The sequence below is a fragment of the Balaenoptera musculus genome, chromosome 12 (genome assembly GCF_009873245.2).
Source record: "Balaenoptera musculus isolate JJ_BM4_2016_0621 chromosome 12, mBalMus1.pri.v3, whole genome shotgun sequence".
In the NCBI taxonomy this organism is placed as follows: Eukaryota; Metazoa; Chordata; class Mammalia; order Artiodactyla; family Balaenopteridae; genus Balaenoptera; species Balaenoptera musculus.
This window is the reverse complement of record NC_045796.1, coordinates 37,834,198-37,852,280: the sequence shown is the minus strand read 5'-3', so window position 1 is coordinate 37,852,280 and position 18,083 is coordinate 37,834,198. Positions and strand designations below refer to the sequence as shown.

The window sequence follows — 18,083 nt, the reverse complement described above, 5'->3', positions numbered from 1 at the left end:
CTCCTAAGTACCTCAGGCCCAAGTCCACTCTCCCAGAGCCAGTCAGAGTACAGATGCTAAATATCTGATGTTTATTTACCCAATCGCAAATCCCATTCCCCCGTACTCTCCTAAACCTCCCCCGCGTGAGCTCTGGAAGCCGCAGGTCTACCGTAAGTAAGCCCTCCTACACACTTATACACTTACTTAAACCTGCTCCTCACTCACTCTCTTGCTCTATCTAAATCGCGATTCTCAAATGCTGGTGTCATAAGCATCACCTGGAGTACTAGAGAAGCTGCAGCAGCCTCTTCTCCCACCACCTTTTGCCTCTGGACTTCTCAGGGGGCAGCAAGCTCTTGATCAGGAGCTCAACCGACTACCATGGTCTCCACGTCAGGCCAGCAGTTCACAGGTGGCAGCACCGAGGCACCAGAGGTGGTGTCAGAGGACACGGCCCAGACGGCGGCACCATGCCAGCACCTGTAAGTGGGTCCCAGCGGGAGCACAGGTCGTGCTTGCCGTTTGTGACTGCTAGCACCAAGGTCGTGCTGCACTTTGTGCCCCAGAGTAAACTGCACACGGAGGGCTTCCGGAGCCTGAAGGAGGGTGAGGCAATGGAGTTCACCATTGAGAAGTCCCCTTAGGGACTGGAATCTCTCAGTGTCACCAGCCCTGGTGGGTGTTCGGTATTGGGAGTGTGAGGTGGCCAAAAGGGAAATACATGCAGAAGGAAGATGAAAGAGAGACAGATGAGACAACTGTGGAGGTCTAGAGCATCAGGCCAAGGAATGCAAGGAGCCACCCCAGGCCCAGACATGCCGCATCTGCCATGTGGCAGCCTCCTGTACACTGAAAATCCCCAGCTCACAAGGAAGGCCAGCATACTTTGGGGAGGAAGAGGAGATCCAGGGCCCTGCCCTGCTTTAGAGGCTAAGGACTGAGCCTCAGTGTGGGGGCCATCCTTTTGCCATCAGGAAGTTTCTAGGAGCGGGCATCAATCTGCAGAGTGACAAAGTGGGGGCAGGGTGGGTAGGGGCAGCTGGCACTACCATGTATCTCTGACTGGGTCCACACCATCGCCCCCTCTTCCCACTTGGGTCAGGGTAGTGGTGAGACAAAGGAACTCCAACCATACTCTGTTCAAATGCACAGGAGGGCTTTGGAGGAAATCCCTCTAGAGCCTGTATGCTTTATCCAAGTCTCCACCCCCAGAATCTCCAGCTTTTGAAAGTGGCCTGAGTAGAGAAGTTGTTTTCCTTTCAAAGAAGGGTATGTAACAATAGTATCTGCCATGCCAGAGTGAAAAGATTAGGCATGAGACCACCTCATGCCTAATCTTGATGGGTTCAACCCACAAGCCACTATATTCCAGAGGAGGGAATCTCTCAGGGGTAAGGCTGGATTTTTCCACATCTTGTCTCCTCATAACCCACTCTTGAGATAGGGTGCCAGGAACTGTCCCAAGAAATGGGTTGTGATGACAGGCAAAAGGGGTGCTTGGGGGGACAGCTGCAGACGTGCTGCTCAGCTGCCCACTCCCTCCCACATGGTATTCTAAGCCCATACGCTTATATTTATTTGCTCCCTTCAATAACTGCACCTTGGGTCCCGCCGTCTCAGGATGCCAACTGAACTAGTTGTGTGCAAATGGTATATCTTGAGTTAACTTTTTTCTTAATATAAATATTCTGGTTTTATGTTTTAATCGAAGGCCCTCATTCCTGCACGGTGGTCTCAGGGTCTGCACAGCAGGGACACTTTTTGTTCTCTCACCATGGAGAAGGACTATTCGGAGTGCACAACCTATTGAACTACCCCATTTTTGCCAATTAGAGCTGGCTTTTCTGCTACAGTGTCCCCTGGCAACCTCTCTACCTTCAATGTTTCATGGGAGACTAGGTTTTAACTGGGTTGCCCCATGACTTGATCTCCTTCTCCTGGAAGACTGGAAATTGGTATGAACAGGAAAAGGCGAGGCAGAGCGGTTAGGAGAGGCTGAGCCAGGTTAGAAGGGCCAGGTGAAAGGCACCGAGCAAAAGCCAAGAATGGATGTGGGTCACCTATGTGATAAAGGTCTCCCGTTCCAGAGCTCTAATCTCAGGACATGGCACTCACTCTGCATACCAGATCCATCCTTCACTGGATTGGGCCAGGCCTACTATGCACAACAGGGAGAGAGAGAGAGAGAGAGAGACAGAGAGAGACAGAGAGAGACAGAGAGAGAGAGACAGAGAGAGACAGAGTGAGAGAGAGAGAGAGAGAGAGAGAGAGAGAGTGTGTGTGTGTGTGTGTGTGTGTGTGTGTGTGTGTGTGTTTTAATGTGAGCTGAGAAGGACAGGTTTTAAGGACGATACCTTTGTACACATCCTGTGCTGCCCAGGAATGGATATATGAAGCAAGGACTAAAATCCTTAACCTTTAAAAATTCTGGGCTTTTCCTCCTTGGCTTCCAGACCAGAGCAATGACTTCTTCGTGGTGCAAGGAGCCCGTGTCCTGCCGTGTCGCAGCAGTGATTAATAGTGTTGTGGAAGCTCGAGGAGAAAAGGGGATTTCCTTTACATGCTGTAAGATCACTGCAGACGTACCTCACTGTGTTGAAATCAGCGAATGCAATGGAGAGCACTGGCTGCTGTGTGTCTGATCCTGGATTCTTGTCTCCCCCAAATGCACCCCTCCCCCGCCAGTTACTGTATTTGTCTAGGCCTTGTAGGACTTTACAAGTTACTGATTTGGTGATTGCTAATTGGCCTACTCTGTGGAAATACAATGTGTTGGTCTTTCTCCATGTTCTTTTGGGGTTTTTTTGTTTACAAACTTCTGTGGAGTAGCTCCTACTACCCTATGGGGTGTACATGCTCCAAGAGAGCACTAACCTCTCAAACACTCTGAAAAAGTGATAGCTCCAAAACTGAAATTTTAGTAGTTCTCTTATTCCCAAGTCACTTTTTAAAAGAAAAGATTTGCATTCTCCTATCCAGTCATCTGGCTACCTAACTACCAATAAGATCTATATCAGAGGTCAGCAAAACTTTCTTATTAAAGGACCAGGGGACTTTGAGCTTCAAGATGGCAGAGGAGTAAGATGTGGAGATCACCTTCCTCCCCACAAATACATCAAAAATACATCTACATGAGGAACAACTCCTACAGAACACCTACTGAAGGCTGGCAGAAGACCTCAGACTTGCCAAAAGGCAAGAAAACCTCCCCACGTACCTGGGTAGGGCAAAAGAAAAAAGAAAAAACACAGACAAAAGAATAGGGACGGGACCTGCACCAGTGGGAGGGAGCTGTGAAGGAGGAAAGGTTTCCACACACTAGGAAGCCCCTTCGTGGGCGGAGACTGCGGTGGCGGAGGGGGGCAGCTTTGGAGCCACAGAGGAGAGCGCGGCCACAGGGGTGCGGAGGGCAAAGCGGAGAGATTCCCGCACAGAGGATCGGTGCCGACCAGCACTCACCAGCCCGAGGGGCTTGTCTGCTCACCCGCAGGGGCGGGCGGGGGCTGGGAGCTGAGGCTTGGGCTTCAGAGGTTGGATCCCAGGGAGAGGACTGGGGTTGGCGGCGTGAACACAGCCTGAAGGGGGCTAGTGCGCCACCCCTAGCCGGGAGGGAGTCCAGGAGAAAGTCTGGACCTGCCTAAGAGGCAAGAGACCATTGTTTCAGGGTGCATGAGGAGAGGGGATTCAGAGCACTGCCTAAACGAGCTCCAGAGACAGGCATGAGCCGCAGCTATTGGCACCAACACCAGAGACCCACATGAAACACTAAGGCTGCTACTGCAGCCACCAAGAAGCCTGTGTGCAAGCACAGGTCACTATCCACACCTCCCCTCCTGGGAGCCTGTGCAGCCCTCCAATGCCAGAGTCCTGTGATCCAGGGACAACTTCCCCGGGAGAACACACAGCACGCCTCAGGCTGTTGCAATGTCATGCTGGCCTCTGCTGCCGCAGGCTCGCCCCACATTCTGTACCCCTCCCTCCCCCCGGCCTGAGTGAGTCAGAGCCCGCGAATCAGCTGCTCCTTTACCCCGTCCTGTCTGAGCGAAGAACAGACGCCCTCAGGCGACCTACATGCAGAGGCGGGTCCAAATCCAAAGCTGAACCCCAGGAGCTGTTCGAACAAAGAAGAGAAAGGGAAATCTCTCCCAGCAGCCTCAGGAGCAGTGGATTAAATCTCTACAATCAAATTGATGTACCCTGCAGCTGTGGCATACCTGAATAGACAACGAATCATCCCAAAATTGAGGCAGTGGACTTTGGGAGCAACTGTAGACTTGGGGTTTGCTTTCTGCATCTTATTTGCTTCTGGTTTTATCTTTATCTTAGTTTAGTATTTAGAGTTTATTATCATTGGTAGATTTGTTTATTGATTTGGTTGCTCTCTTCCTTTTTTTTATATATATATATTTTTCTTTTTTCTTTTTGTGACTGTGTATGTGTATGCTTCTTTGTGTAATTTTGTCTGTACAGCTTTCCTTTTACCATTTGTCCTAGGGCTCTGTCTGTCCGGTTTGGTTTTTTTTAGTATAGTTTTTAGCACTTGTTATCATTGGTGGATTTTTTTTGGTTTGGTTGTTCTCTTCTTTCTTTCTCTCTTGTTTTTTTATTACATTTTAATTTTTTTATTTTTAATAATATGTTTTTTATTTTTTGTTTTTTATTTTTTTTTTATAGCTACTTTATTTATTTATTTATTATTTATTTATTTATTATTTTTGGCTGTGTTGGGTCTTCGGTTCGTGCGAGGGCTTTCTCTAGTTACGGCAAGCGGGGGCCACTCTTCATCGCGGTGCGGGGACCGCTCTTCATCGCGGTGCGCGGGCCTTTCACTATCACGGCCCCTCCCGTTGCGGGGCACAGGCTCCAGACGCGCAGGCTCAGTAGTTGTGGCTCACGGGCCCAGCTGCTCCGTGGCATGTGGGATCTTCCCAGACCAGGGCTCGAACCCGTGTCCCCTGCATTAGCAGGCAGATTCTCAACCACTGCGCCACCAGGGAAGCCCTATTTTTTATTTTAATAACTTATTTTATTTTGTTTTATTTTATTTTATTTTTCTTTCTTTCTTTCTTTTTCTCCCTTTTCTTCTGAGCCGTGTGGCTGACAGGGTCTTGGTGCCCTGGCTGGGTGTCAGGCCTGAGCCTCTGAGGTGGGATACCTGAGTTCAAGACATTGGTCCACCAGAGACCTCCCGGCCCCATGTAATATCAAACAGCGAAAGCTCTCTCAGAGATCTCCATCTCAACGCAAAGATCCAGCTCCACTCAATGAGCAGCAAGCTACAGTGCTGGACACCCTATGCCAAACAACTAGCAAGACAGGAACACAACCCCACCCATTAACAGAGAGGCTAAAATCATAATACGTTTACAGACACCCCAAAACACATCACCAGACGTGGTCCTGCCCACCAGAAAGATAACATCCAGCCTCATCCACCAGAACACAGTCAGCAGTCCCCTCCACCAAAAAGCCTACACAATCCACTGAACCAACCACTGGGGGCAGACACCAAAAAAAAAGGGAACTACGAACCTGCAGCCTGCGAAAAGGAGACCCCCAAACACAGTAAGTTAAGCAAAATGAGAGACAGAGAGATACACAGATGCAGGGAGCAAGGTAAAAACCCACCAGACGAAACAAAAGAAGAGGAAATAGGCAGTCTACCTGAAAAAGAATTCAGAGTAATGATAGTAAGGATGATCCAAAATCTTGGAAATAGAATGGAGAAAATACAAGAAACATTTAACAAGGACCTAGAAGAACTAAAGAGCAAACAAACAATGATGAACAACACAATAAATGAAATTAAAAATTCTCTAGAAAGAATCAATAGCAGAATAATTGAAGAATGGCAGAAGGTACGGATAAGTGACCTGGAAGATAAAATAGTGGAAATAACTACCACAGAGCAGAATAAAGAAAAAAGAATGAAAAGAATTGAGGACCGTCTCAGAGACCTCTGGGACAACACTAAAAGCACCAACATTCGAATTATAGAAGAAGAAGAAGAGAAAAAGAAAGGGACTGAGAAAATATTTGAAGAGATTATAGTTGAAAACTTCCCTAATATGGGAAAGGAAATAATCAGTCAAGTCCAGGAAGCACAGAGAGTCCCATACAGGTTAAATCAAAGGAGAAACATGTCAAGACACATATTAATCAAACCATCAAAAATTAAATATAAAGAAAAAATATTAAAAGCAGCAAGGGAAAAGCAACAAATAACATACAAGGGAATCCCCATAAGGTTAACAGCTGATCTTTCAGCAGAAACTCTGCAAACCAGAAGAGAGTGGCAGGACATATTTAAAGTGATGAAAGAGAAAAACCTAAAACCAAGATTACTCTACTCAGCAAGGATCTCACTCAGATTCGACAGAGAAATTAAAACCTTTATAGACAAGCAAAAGACAACAGAATTCAGCACCACCAAACCAGCTTTACAACATATGCTAAAGGAACTTCTCTAGGCAGGAAACACAAGAGAAGGAAAACACCTGAAATAACAAACCCGAAACAATTAAGAAAATGATAATAGGAACACACATATCGATAACTACCTTAAATGTAAATGGATTAAATGCTCCAACTAAAAGACACAGACTGGCTGAATGGATTAAAAAAAAAGACCCATATATATACTGTCTACAAGAGACCTACTTCAGACCTAGGGACACATAAAGACTGAAAGTGAGGGGATGGAAAAAGATATTCCATGCAAATGGAAATCAAAAGAAAGCTGCAGTAGCAATTCTCATATCTCACAAAACAGACTTTAAAATAAAGACTATTACAAGAGACAAAGAAGGACACTACATAATGATCAAGGGACCGACCCAGGAAGAAGATATAACAATTGTAAATATTTATGCACCCAACATAGCAGCACCTCAATACATAAGGCAAATGCTAACAGCCATAAAAGGGGAAACTGACAGTAACACAATACTAGTAGGGGACTTTAACACCCCACTTTCACCAATGGACAAATAATCCAAAATGAAAATAAATAAGGAAACACAAGCTTTAAATGATACATTAAACAAGACGGACTTAGTTGATATTTATAGGACATTCCATCCAAAAACAACAGAATACACTTTCTTCTCAAGTGATCATGGAACATTCTCCAGGATAGATCATATCCTGGGTCACAAATCAAGCCTTGGTAAATTTAAGACAATTGAAATCATATCAAGTATCTTTTCTGACCACAACACTATAAGACTAGGTATCAAATACAGGAAAAAAATCTGTGAATAATACAAACATATGGAGGCTAAACAATACACTACTAAATAACAAAGAGATCACTGAAGAAATCAAAGAGGAAATCAAAAAATACCTAGAAACAAATGACAATGAAAACACGATGACCCAAAACCTATGGGATGCAGCAAAAGCAGTTCTAAGAGGGAAGTTTATAGCAATACAATCCTACCTCAAGAAACAAGAAACATCTAAAATAAACAACCTAACCTTACATCTAAAGCAATTAGAGAAAGAAGAACAAAAAAACCCCAAAGTTAGCAGAAGGAAAGAAATCATAAAGATCAGATCAGAAATAAATGAAATAAAGAAAACAATAGCAAAGATGAATAAAACTAAAAGCTGGTTCTTTGAGAAGATAAAGAAAATTGATAAACCTGTAGCCAGACTCATCAAGAAAAAAAGGGAGAAGACTCAAATAAATAGAATTAGAAATGAAAAACAAGTAACAACTGACACTGCAGAAATACAAAGGATCATGAGAGATTACTACAAGCAACTATATGCCAAAAAAATGGACAACCTGGAAGAAATGGACAAATTCTTGGAAAAGGACAACCTCCCGAAACTGAACCAGGAAGAAACAGAAAATATGAACAGACCAATCACAAGCACTGAAATTGAAACTGTGATTAAAAATCTTCCAACAAACAAAAGCCCAGGACAAGACGGATTCACAGACGAATTCTATCAAACATTTAGAGAAGAGCTAACACCTATCCTTCTCAAACTCTTCCAAAATATAGCAGAGGGAGGAACACTCCCAAACTCATTCTACAAGGCCACCATCACCCTGATACCAAAACCAGACAAAGATGTCACAAAAAAAGAAAACTACAGGCCAATATCACTGATGAACATAGATGCAAAAATCCTCAACAAAATACTAGCAAACAGAATCCAACAGCACATTAAAAGGATCATACACCACGATCAAGTGGGGTTTATCCCAGGAATGCAAGGATTCTTCAATACATGCAAATCAATCAACATGATAAACCATATTAACAAACTGAAGGAGAAAAACCATATGATAATCTCAATAGATGCAGAAAAAGCTTTTGACAAAATTCAACACCCATTTTTGATAAAAACTCTCCAGAAAGTAGGCATAGAGGGAACTTACCTCAACATAATAAAGGCCATATACGACAAACCCACAGCCAACATCGTTCTCAATGGTGAAAATTGAAACCATTTCCACTAAGATCAGGAACAAGACAAGGTTGCCCGCTCTCACCACTATTACTCAACATAGTTTTGGAAGTTTTAGCCACAGCCATTCAAGAAAAAAAAGAAATAAAAGGAATCTAAATCAGAAAAGAAGAAGTAAAACTGTCACTGTTTGCAGATGACATGATACTATACATAGAGAATCCCAAAGATGCTACCAGAAAACTACTAAAGCTAAGCAATGAATTTGGTAAAGTAGCAGGATATAAAATTAATGCACAGAAATCTGTTGCAGTCCTACACACTAATGATGAAAAATCTGAAAGAGAAATTAAGGAAACACTCCCATTTACCATTGCAACAAAAAGAATAAAATACCTAGGAATAAATCTACCTAAGGAGACAAAAGACCTGTGTGCAGAAAACTATAAGACACTGATGAAAGAAATTAAAGATGATACAAACAGATGGAGAGATATACCATGTTCTTGGATTGGAAGAATCAACATTGTGAAAATGAGTATACTACCTACAGCAATCTACAGATTCAACGCAATCCCTATCAAATGACCAATGGCATTTTTCATAGAACAAAAAATTTCACAATTTGTATGGAAACACAAAAGACCCCAAATAGCCAAAGCAATCTTGAGAAAGAAAAACAGAGCTGGAGGAATCAGGCTCCCGGACTTCGGACTATGCTACAATGCTACAGTAATCAAGACAGTATGGTACTGGCACAAAAACAGAAATATAGATCAATGGAACAGGACAGAAAACACAGAGATAAACCCACACACATATGGTCACCTTATCTTTGATAAAGGGGGCAAGAATATACAATGGAGAAAAGACAGCCTCTTCAATAAGTGGTGCTGGGAAAACTGGACAGCTACATGTAAAAGAATGAAATTAGAACACTCCGTAACACCATACACAAAAATGAACTCAAAATGGATTAAAGACCTAAATGTAAGGCCAGGCACGATAAAATTCTTAGAGGAAAACTTAGGCAGAACACTCTATGACATACATCACGGCAAGATCCTTTTGGACCCAGCTCCTAGAGAAATGGAAATAAAAACAAAAATAAGCAAATGGGACCTAATGAAACTTAAAAGCTTTTGCACAGCAAAGGAAACCATAAACAAGACGAAAAGACAACCCTCAGAATGGGAGAAAATATTTGCAAATGAAGGAACTGCCAAAGGATTAATCTCCAAAATATACAAGCAACTCATGCAGCTCAATATCAAAAAAACAAACAACCCAATCCAAAAATGGGCAGAAGACCTAAACAGACATTTCTCCAATGAAGATATACAGATTTCCAACAAACACATGAAAGGATGCTCAACATCACTAATCATTAGAGAAATGCCAATCAAAACTACAATGAGGTATCACCTCACACCAGTCAGAATGGCCATCATCAAAAAATCTACAAACAATAAATGCTGGGGAAGGTGTGGAGAAAAGGGTACCCTCTTGCACTGTTGGTGGGAATGTAAATTGATACAGCCACTATGGAGAACAGTATGCAGGTTCCTTAAAAAACTAAAAATAGAACTACCATATGACCCAGCAATCCCACTACTGGGCATATACCCTGAGAAGACCATAATTCAAAAAGAGTCATGTACCACAGTGTTCATTGCAGCTCTATTTACAATAGCCAGCACATGGAAGCAACCTAAGTGTCCAATGACAGATGAATGGATAAAGAAGATGTGGCACATACATACAATGGAATATTACTCAGCCATAAAAAGAAACAAAATTGAGTTATCTGTAGTGAGGTGGTTGGACCCAGAGTCTTCATACAGAGTGAAATAAGTCAGAAAGAGAAAAACAAATACCATATGCTAACACATATATATGGAATCTAAAAAAAAAAAAAAAGAAAAATGGTTCTGAAGAACCTAGGGTCAGGACAAGAATAAAAACGTAGACATAGAGAATGGACATGAGGACACGGGGAAGAGGAAGGCTAAGCTGGGTCAAAGTGATAGAGTGGCATGGACATATATACACTGCCAAATGCAAAATAGATAGCTAGTGGGAAGCAGCCACATAGCACAGGGAGATCAGCTCAGTGCTTTGTGTCCACCTAGAGGTGTGGGATAGGGAGGGTGGGAGGGAGATGCAAGAGGGAGGAGATATGAGGATATATGTTTATGTATAGCTGATTCACTTTGTTACACAGCAGAAACTAACATACCATTGTAAAGCAACTATAACTCCAATAAAGATGTTAAAAAATAAATAAATAAATAAAGCACCAGATGGTAAAGATTTTAGGCTTTGCTCACTATAACAGTCTCTGTCGAAACTACTCGACTTTGTTTTTGTGGCTTGAAAACAACCACAGACATGATAAAAATGAATGAGCTGTGTTTCAATAAAACTTTACTGGGCTTCCCTGGTGGCGCAGTGGTTGAGAATCTGCCTGCTAATGCAGGGGACACGGGTTTGAGCCCTGGTCTGGGAAGATCCCACATGCCGCGGAGCAACTCAGCCCGTGAGCCACAACTACTGAGCCTGCGCGTCTGGAGCCTGTGCTCCGCAACAAGAGAGGCCGCGATAGTGAGAGGCCCGCGCACCGCGATGAAGAGTGGCCCCTGCTTGCCACAAATGGAGAAAGCCCTCGCACAGAAACGAAGACCCAACACAGCCATAAATAAATAAAAATAAATAAATAAATTTATAAAAAAAATAAAAAAAATAAAAAAATAAAATAAAATAAAACTTTACTTACAAAAACAGGCAGCTGGTTGGATTTAGCCCATGGGCTATAGTTTGATGCCTCCTGATGTAGACTAAATATATGCTGGAAGAGGGATCTATGTTATTGTAATGTTGCCTATATCGAGATAGGACCACGATTTCTTGTAAATGTAGAATACGCTCCTTTATTTTCTCCAAGAGTCTGGTTGATGCATATTGTATTTTAAATATAAGCATACACCTAAGACTAAAATATTCAGAGTTCAAATAAACAGGCAGAGAAGAACATATGCTGTGACCCTCAGATCAAACAATGTTCATGCCCTCATTAATTTATTTTACACATATTTGTGGGTTGCCTATAATATATAAATTACTGTGCTAGGTACTACATGGGATGCAAATATGGGTAAGACTGAGACTCTTTCATCAGGAAGTTAAGACCCCAATAGGGGAAAATAACACATTCATAAATATATATAATACAAGATATACAAAGAAATGGGTCACAAAAGAAATAAAAATACATTGTTCTAGATGAGGGAGAAATTACTCTTGACTGACTTGAAGTGCGGAGTTTTGGGAAAGAGATCAGAGCCCTTTTCGTGAAGGAAATATGATATATGTACCAGGTCTTGTAGACCTAGGCAAGTAGAAATTAGAAAGGCAATACTGAGAGAAAGGGCATTAAAAAACAAAGAAAACAACATAAACAAAAGTCCAATAGTGAAAAAAAAAAGCATAGACTGTATGGAATAAAAATGAATAATTTGTGCAATCTGAAGCTTATACAGTTTTTTGAGCCCTATTTAAGAAAAAGAATACAAAATTACATACAAAAATGAATATGTATTTGTAATGAGAAAAGAAGTCACAACAAATGAGAAACTTTTAAAAGCAGCAAATACCACACATATCACAAGATCCAGACACTATGGAACACTTGAATTATGCTACTATCTAACACACCTCTCTCCAGGGACTGGCTACACTCTTCAATCCTGTCTCCATAGGACAAGGAAGATAACTCAGGCTTTCCTCTAGTACAGCTGATCATAATGTGTTTACCAGCAATAGTATATAAAAGTTTCTTTCAACTTCACAAAATATCTATTAATAATGGGTAAAATTTTAGGACTACTGTCAAATTGAGGAAACCCTTTAAATTGTGTGACATTGCGGGTAATTTCAAAGCATTCTGTGCACTAATTGTAAATATTCCTTGAACTGACGACAAATCAATCATGAATCACTGATGTCCTCACGTAGTGGCATATCATTAGTTTTATGTTATCTTTGTTGGAGGAAGTATCACGTGTCAAGAATTTAAATCTTGGGGCTTCCCTGGTGGCGCAGTGGTTGAGAATCTGCCTGCCAATGCAGGGGACACGGGTTCGAGCCCTGGTCTGGGAAGATCCCACATGCCGCGGAGCAACTGGGCCCGTGAGCCACAACTACTGAGCCTGCGCGTCTGGAGCCTGTGCTCCACAACAAGAGAGGCCTCGATAGTGAGAGGCCCGCGCACCGCGATAAAGAGTGGCCCCCGCTTGCCACAACTAGAGAAAGCCCTCGCACAGAAACGAAGACCCAACACAGCCAAAAATAAATAAATAAAATAAATAAATAAACTCCAATCTCTTAAAAAAAAAAATAAAGCTTTCCTTTGTTTTTAAAAAAAAAAAAGAATTTAAATCTTTTATCAATGTGTTCATACGTCACGCCTCATTATTAATCAGATTATCAAACAGTTCATGAACCTATTCATTATGTCCATTTGCAAAGTATTTCTTCCTCTTAGTGAATTTAGAGGAGAGGAACCTTATATGATGAGAAAGCCTGCGTAAGGCAATATCTGTGGGCCACCAAAATAACACTTTGAATAATTTTAATTACAAATTCTGTATTTCTACAGTTTGGTGATTTTATTACCTATTTCAATAATCAATTACACTAGCAGCACTTAAGCTGTTTTAAATGTTTAAAAAATATAAACAAAGAATGCACCAACTTACGAGGTCATAAAATTAATATAACCTCTTGACGAATAACAAAATTTATCATGATATATTTTTAGCGCCATCTAGTGTTTAAAAGACTTCACAGAGTAAATAAATATGCAAACAATTTAGTTTTAAAACTTTTGTCAACATATACTCTTTGATTCTACATCCCAGTCATACCATCTAAGATTTTCCATTAAACATTGACAATAAAATAATTGATTGTAAGGTTATGTGGGCTTCTAGAAATTAAATTATTATGAAATAAAAGGAATTAAGTCATCCCTTCACTATTTTACAGGTGATGTCAGTCAGGACCTCAGCTACCATAAAACAAAGGGACTAGTTCTCATTGAAATGCCCAATCAGATAAATATTTTCATAGAGTCTTCAGTCTATGAGGATATGTTTGATTCAAACCAAGTTGAATTTAAACTGTTATGTGATATCTTTTTAAATAAAAATTTATTTTATGACTCACTTTATAGCTCTATTAAAAGTTTTCTGAAGTTTTACTTAGCTGTCCGCCGCTGTCCCAGCTGACTCCGCGCCGCTCGTCGCGATGGAGGCCGCCACCGAGTTTGTGGTCGAGAGTCCAACACGGTCTACAGTCCGAGACCAGCGAGGTGCAGTAAGCACCGGATGACGTGCATCAGCCGCGAAGCCGCCATCCTCAAGATGCACCCCAGGTCCACGCTTCACCTTCCGGACCGCCCGGCAGGTGCCCGGGCTCGCGGTCGTGCTCCTGGGCTGGGGCGGGAACAACGGCTCCAGACTGACCGCTGCAGTGCTGGCGCACCGACTGCGCCTGTCCTGGCCCACGCGCACCTGCCACAAGGAGGCCGACTACAGCGCCTCGCTGACGCAGGCGGCCCAGTTAACCTGGGCCTGGTCAACGAAGGCCAGGAGGTATTCGTGCCCTTCAGCTCGCTGCTGCCCATGGTGGCGCCCGACGACCTCGTATTCGACGGCTGGGCCATAATCGTCTCTGAACCTGGCGGAGGCGATGCAGTGCACACAGGAGCCACAGGAAAAACCGCGGCCGCACCTGGAGGCCCTGCTCCCGCGGCCCTCCGTCTACCTCCCAGAGTTCCTCGCGGCTAACTAACCAGAGCGCGCGGGCCGACTGCGTCATCCTGGGCACGCGCGCACAGCAGCTGCAGCGGATCTGTACCGACTTCTGCAGCTTCCAGTCCGGCGCCGGGCTGGCTGAAGTCATCAGGCGGAAGACAGCGAATACCGAGCACTTCTCCGAAGTGATCCCGGGCCTCAGTGACACCGCTGAGAACCTGCTGCGCACCATCCAGCTGGGCCTGCAAGTGTCACCCTCCACGCTCTTTGCGGTGGCCAGCGTCTTGGAGGGCTGCTCCTTCCTCGGTGGGTCCCCACTGACCACGCTGGTGCCTGGTGCCCTCGAGTTCAAGTGGCAGTGCAGCCTCTTTGTGGGTGGAGACGACTTCAGATCGGGCCAGACCAAGGTCAAGTCCGTGCTCGTGGATTTGCTTATCTGCTCTGGCCACGAGACCACGTCCATCGTGAGGTACAACCACTTGGGCAACAATGACCGGCAGAACCTGTCGACCCCGCCGCAGTTCCGCTCCAAGGAGGTGTCCAAGAGCAGCGTGGTGGACGACACAGGGTGCAGCAACCCAGCGCTCTACTAGCAGGTCGTGGAGCCCGGTCACTGTGTGGTCATCAAGTATGTGCCATACGTGGGCGACAGCAAGCGTGCCCTGCATGAGCACATCAGAGCTGATGCTGGGCGGTACCAACACGCTGGTGCTGCTCAACAAGTGCGAGGACTCGCTCCTGGCCACGCCCATCATGCTGGACCTGGCGCTGCTGACAGAACTGTGCCAGCGCGTGAGCTTCTGCACCGACGTCGACCCAGAGCCGCAGAGCTTCCACCCCGTGCTGTCGCTGCTCAACTTGGCTTCCTCTTCCAGGTGCCGCTTGTTCCGCCAGGCAGCCAGGTGGTCATCGTGTCCTTCTGCCCCCGCAGCTGCACGGAGAACATCCTTACGGCCTGCGTGGGACTCCGGCTGCAGAACCACAAGCTTCTGGAGCGCAAGATGGAGTGCCCTGGCCTCAAGCGAGTTGGGCTTGTGGCTGCCAGCTGTGCCTTGCAAGAAAGGACCAGTGCCCACTGCCCCCAGTGGCTATACTGGTGACGCCAACGGGCACTTGTAGGCTGTCACCCCAGATGCCCACCACCTAAGGCCATGGCCATACAGCTCCCCCGTAACTCCTGTCCCCATTGCTCCTCAGAACCCAACCCTTCCAGGCCCCCCAAAGATAATAAAGCTAGTACCACTATCAAAAAAAAAAAAAGTTTTATGCAGCAAATCAGTAGATTTACGATCACCATCACCAAAACCAAACTAAGTTCTTTAATCAAAACAACACAGCTTTCTTGGTTTTACTATTTTTATCCTATAACAAACAATACTGGGTTAACAAAACAGAAGTTAATTTAAACTGTGTTATTGTTATGTGTGAAACATAAAACTAAAAAAAACAAAAAATTCTGCGGTCACCATGAGAAACAAGGGATAGGATTCGTTCTTTCTCCTCCTTTTACTATTAATTCACTGACCATCTAAAACAGCTGAATTTACATGCTATTAAATTCCTATTGCTCTTAGAATCAGAGGATTAGACTGAGAAAGTCAAAACAAGTTACAAGTTTTTAAAAGTGATACAAACTACAAATACCACAAGATCCAGAAAATATCATCATAATTTTACCCTAGGCTAATTTTTAAAAAAATTCAGAGTATTATAGGACTAAATCTTTATGGTCCCCCAGGAAGTTATGTAAATAGAGGTTATTTCAAGAAGTTATCAATCAACAGTGTGACATACTGAAGGCCAGTCAATCGGAAGGGAGGAAAGAGAACAGGAGGTGAAAGGCAAGTGAATAGTGCCTGGCTGGAAATTCCCTTGGTGGAAATTTAAAACTGAATTTTGGAGAGCAGCAGTAACAGTAGGTGCGTATGGGTGTATGTGAGAATCCGTGTGTATTAAGTGACAAGCAACACAGGTAAGCCTCTTTGACTAGTAGCCCAATAGAGTACATTTTGCTGTGAATTCAAAAGCATAAAAGCATTCAAAAGCATATATCTTTTCTCTCATGTGGGAGGCTCTCAGGTAACTTGCTATACCTTCTGTGTACTCAAAAAATATAATCTGAATGATTTCTCCCTTTAAAATTTCCTAGTGCAAATGAGAACATTTTTTTGTAGGTAGAGAGGAAGAAATTTTTACCTCATTAGTTTCTGCCTAATCCAGGTGCTATTAAATTCCATCTGCTGATTAGAGTTGCAATGTGAAAAGAGCTCCCCCAAAATATTTCTTGAATTATTCATCCTTAACCCTAATATGTATTCTGGTTTAAGTGAATGGTTGAATCTGGTCTGGCAATTCTAACAATCAATTAGAGCACTAGTCGTCACACTGACTGTAGAGACAAAAACAAGAAAAAGGAATCATAAATTTGACTTGCTGTTGTGTTTTGCCCATAGTTTATGATTTTATTCCTTTAAATATCCCATTTAAAATTGCTTCAAATGAAATGCAATGCATTATATAACCAAAAGTTTTATCGTTAAAACATTTTAAAACTACATGTTACTTTTAAAATTTTTTCCAAAAATAAATTTATTGGAAAGTCACATTTTAATTGTATCTTTTATTTGTAAAAATTATTTTTATTTAACCCATCTATTCTATCTTCTTTTCCACGTAGAATTGCAAGTAGTCTCATGCAGAAGAAAACAAGTTACTTTAAAGAATCATCTAAAAAGTCCCAGTCACAACTACCTTCATTAATTCTTCCCAATATTTCACAGTTGTCTTTGTATAGAAATTCTTCCTAATAAATACATCTTCTATTCTTGGGTATTTATGATATATACTCAAGGTCATACAGGTGCTAATTATCACTACTATGGCAATCACATTATAATATATAAATGTATCAAATTAACATGTTGTATGCTTTAAATTTACACAGTATTATATGTCAAATATATTTCAATTTGAAAAAAATACCCAAGATCATTTTCTGAGGTCCTATATTTAAAGAAGTTCAATATTTGTTCATCATTCCCTTTCATACACATGAAAATAAGCTTTAAGATGCCTCATGAAGCTTTCCTCTGTAAGGTAAATAATTGTTTCTTTTTTCTAGGTCTTCATTTTAAGCTAAGATGAAGTATTTTATTTACTTAAATATTCATTCATTTGTTCATTTAATATTGGACTCCTTTCTTGATTCCAAAAAAGCTTGAGGCATTTTACAGATTTAAAAGACAATTTTCAGGATAAAGCACAAAGGCAAGTAAATATTTAAGTATTAAATAAATGAGCGTCATTATAAAATGATGCCTTCGGATATAAGACAGTGAATCTTATTGTACAATTCACCATAAGCTGGTTTCATTTTTTAAAGTTCTAAGATTCCTACAATGGTGAAAATCATTAACTGATGTACCGGAGCTTAAAGATAACCGTACCACACAGATTCTCAACGTTCTGTTGCCCCCACTACCTCAGGGACTCTTGGGGAATGGGCTGTCATTGGGTAGTGCCTCAACACAACATATCCAGTACTGCCTGGATAGCAGAGGGATGGGGTCAACAGCGTCCTTTTGCTTAAGAGATCAAGAAGCATCATGGGGAAAGAAAAATAATAATCACTCGAGAAACAGAGAGACAAGGCACACATGCTGGAATCAAGCACGGTGAGTCACGTCAGAGAGGCAGGAAGCATGTTCTCTCCACTTTGGTGAGGCAACACATGATATGATAGGAGAGGGCATTTTATGGACCAGGTGAGCAATAGGAGCACAGTAGCCTGGGAAGTGAATCAAACCAGCTCATTCCAGGCGGTGACTGTGGCAGGGCGGATGGAAACCGCAATGCTATAGG

At 42.6% G+C, this 18,083-nt stretch overlaps 2 pseudogenes; both read left to right on the top strand.

The window, feature by feature from the left end:
• Positions 1 to 363: 363 nt before the first annotated feature.
• On the top strand, positions 364 to 909 carry LOC118905348 (annotated as a pseudogene).
• A 12,804-nt stretch (positions 910 to 13,713) lies between these two features.
• On the top strand, positions 13,714 to 15,369 carry LOC118905484 (annotated as a pseudogene).
• Positions 15,370 to 18,083: the final 2,714 nt, after the last annotated feature.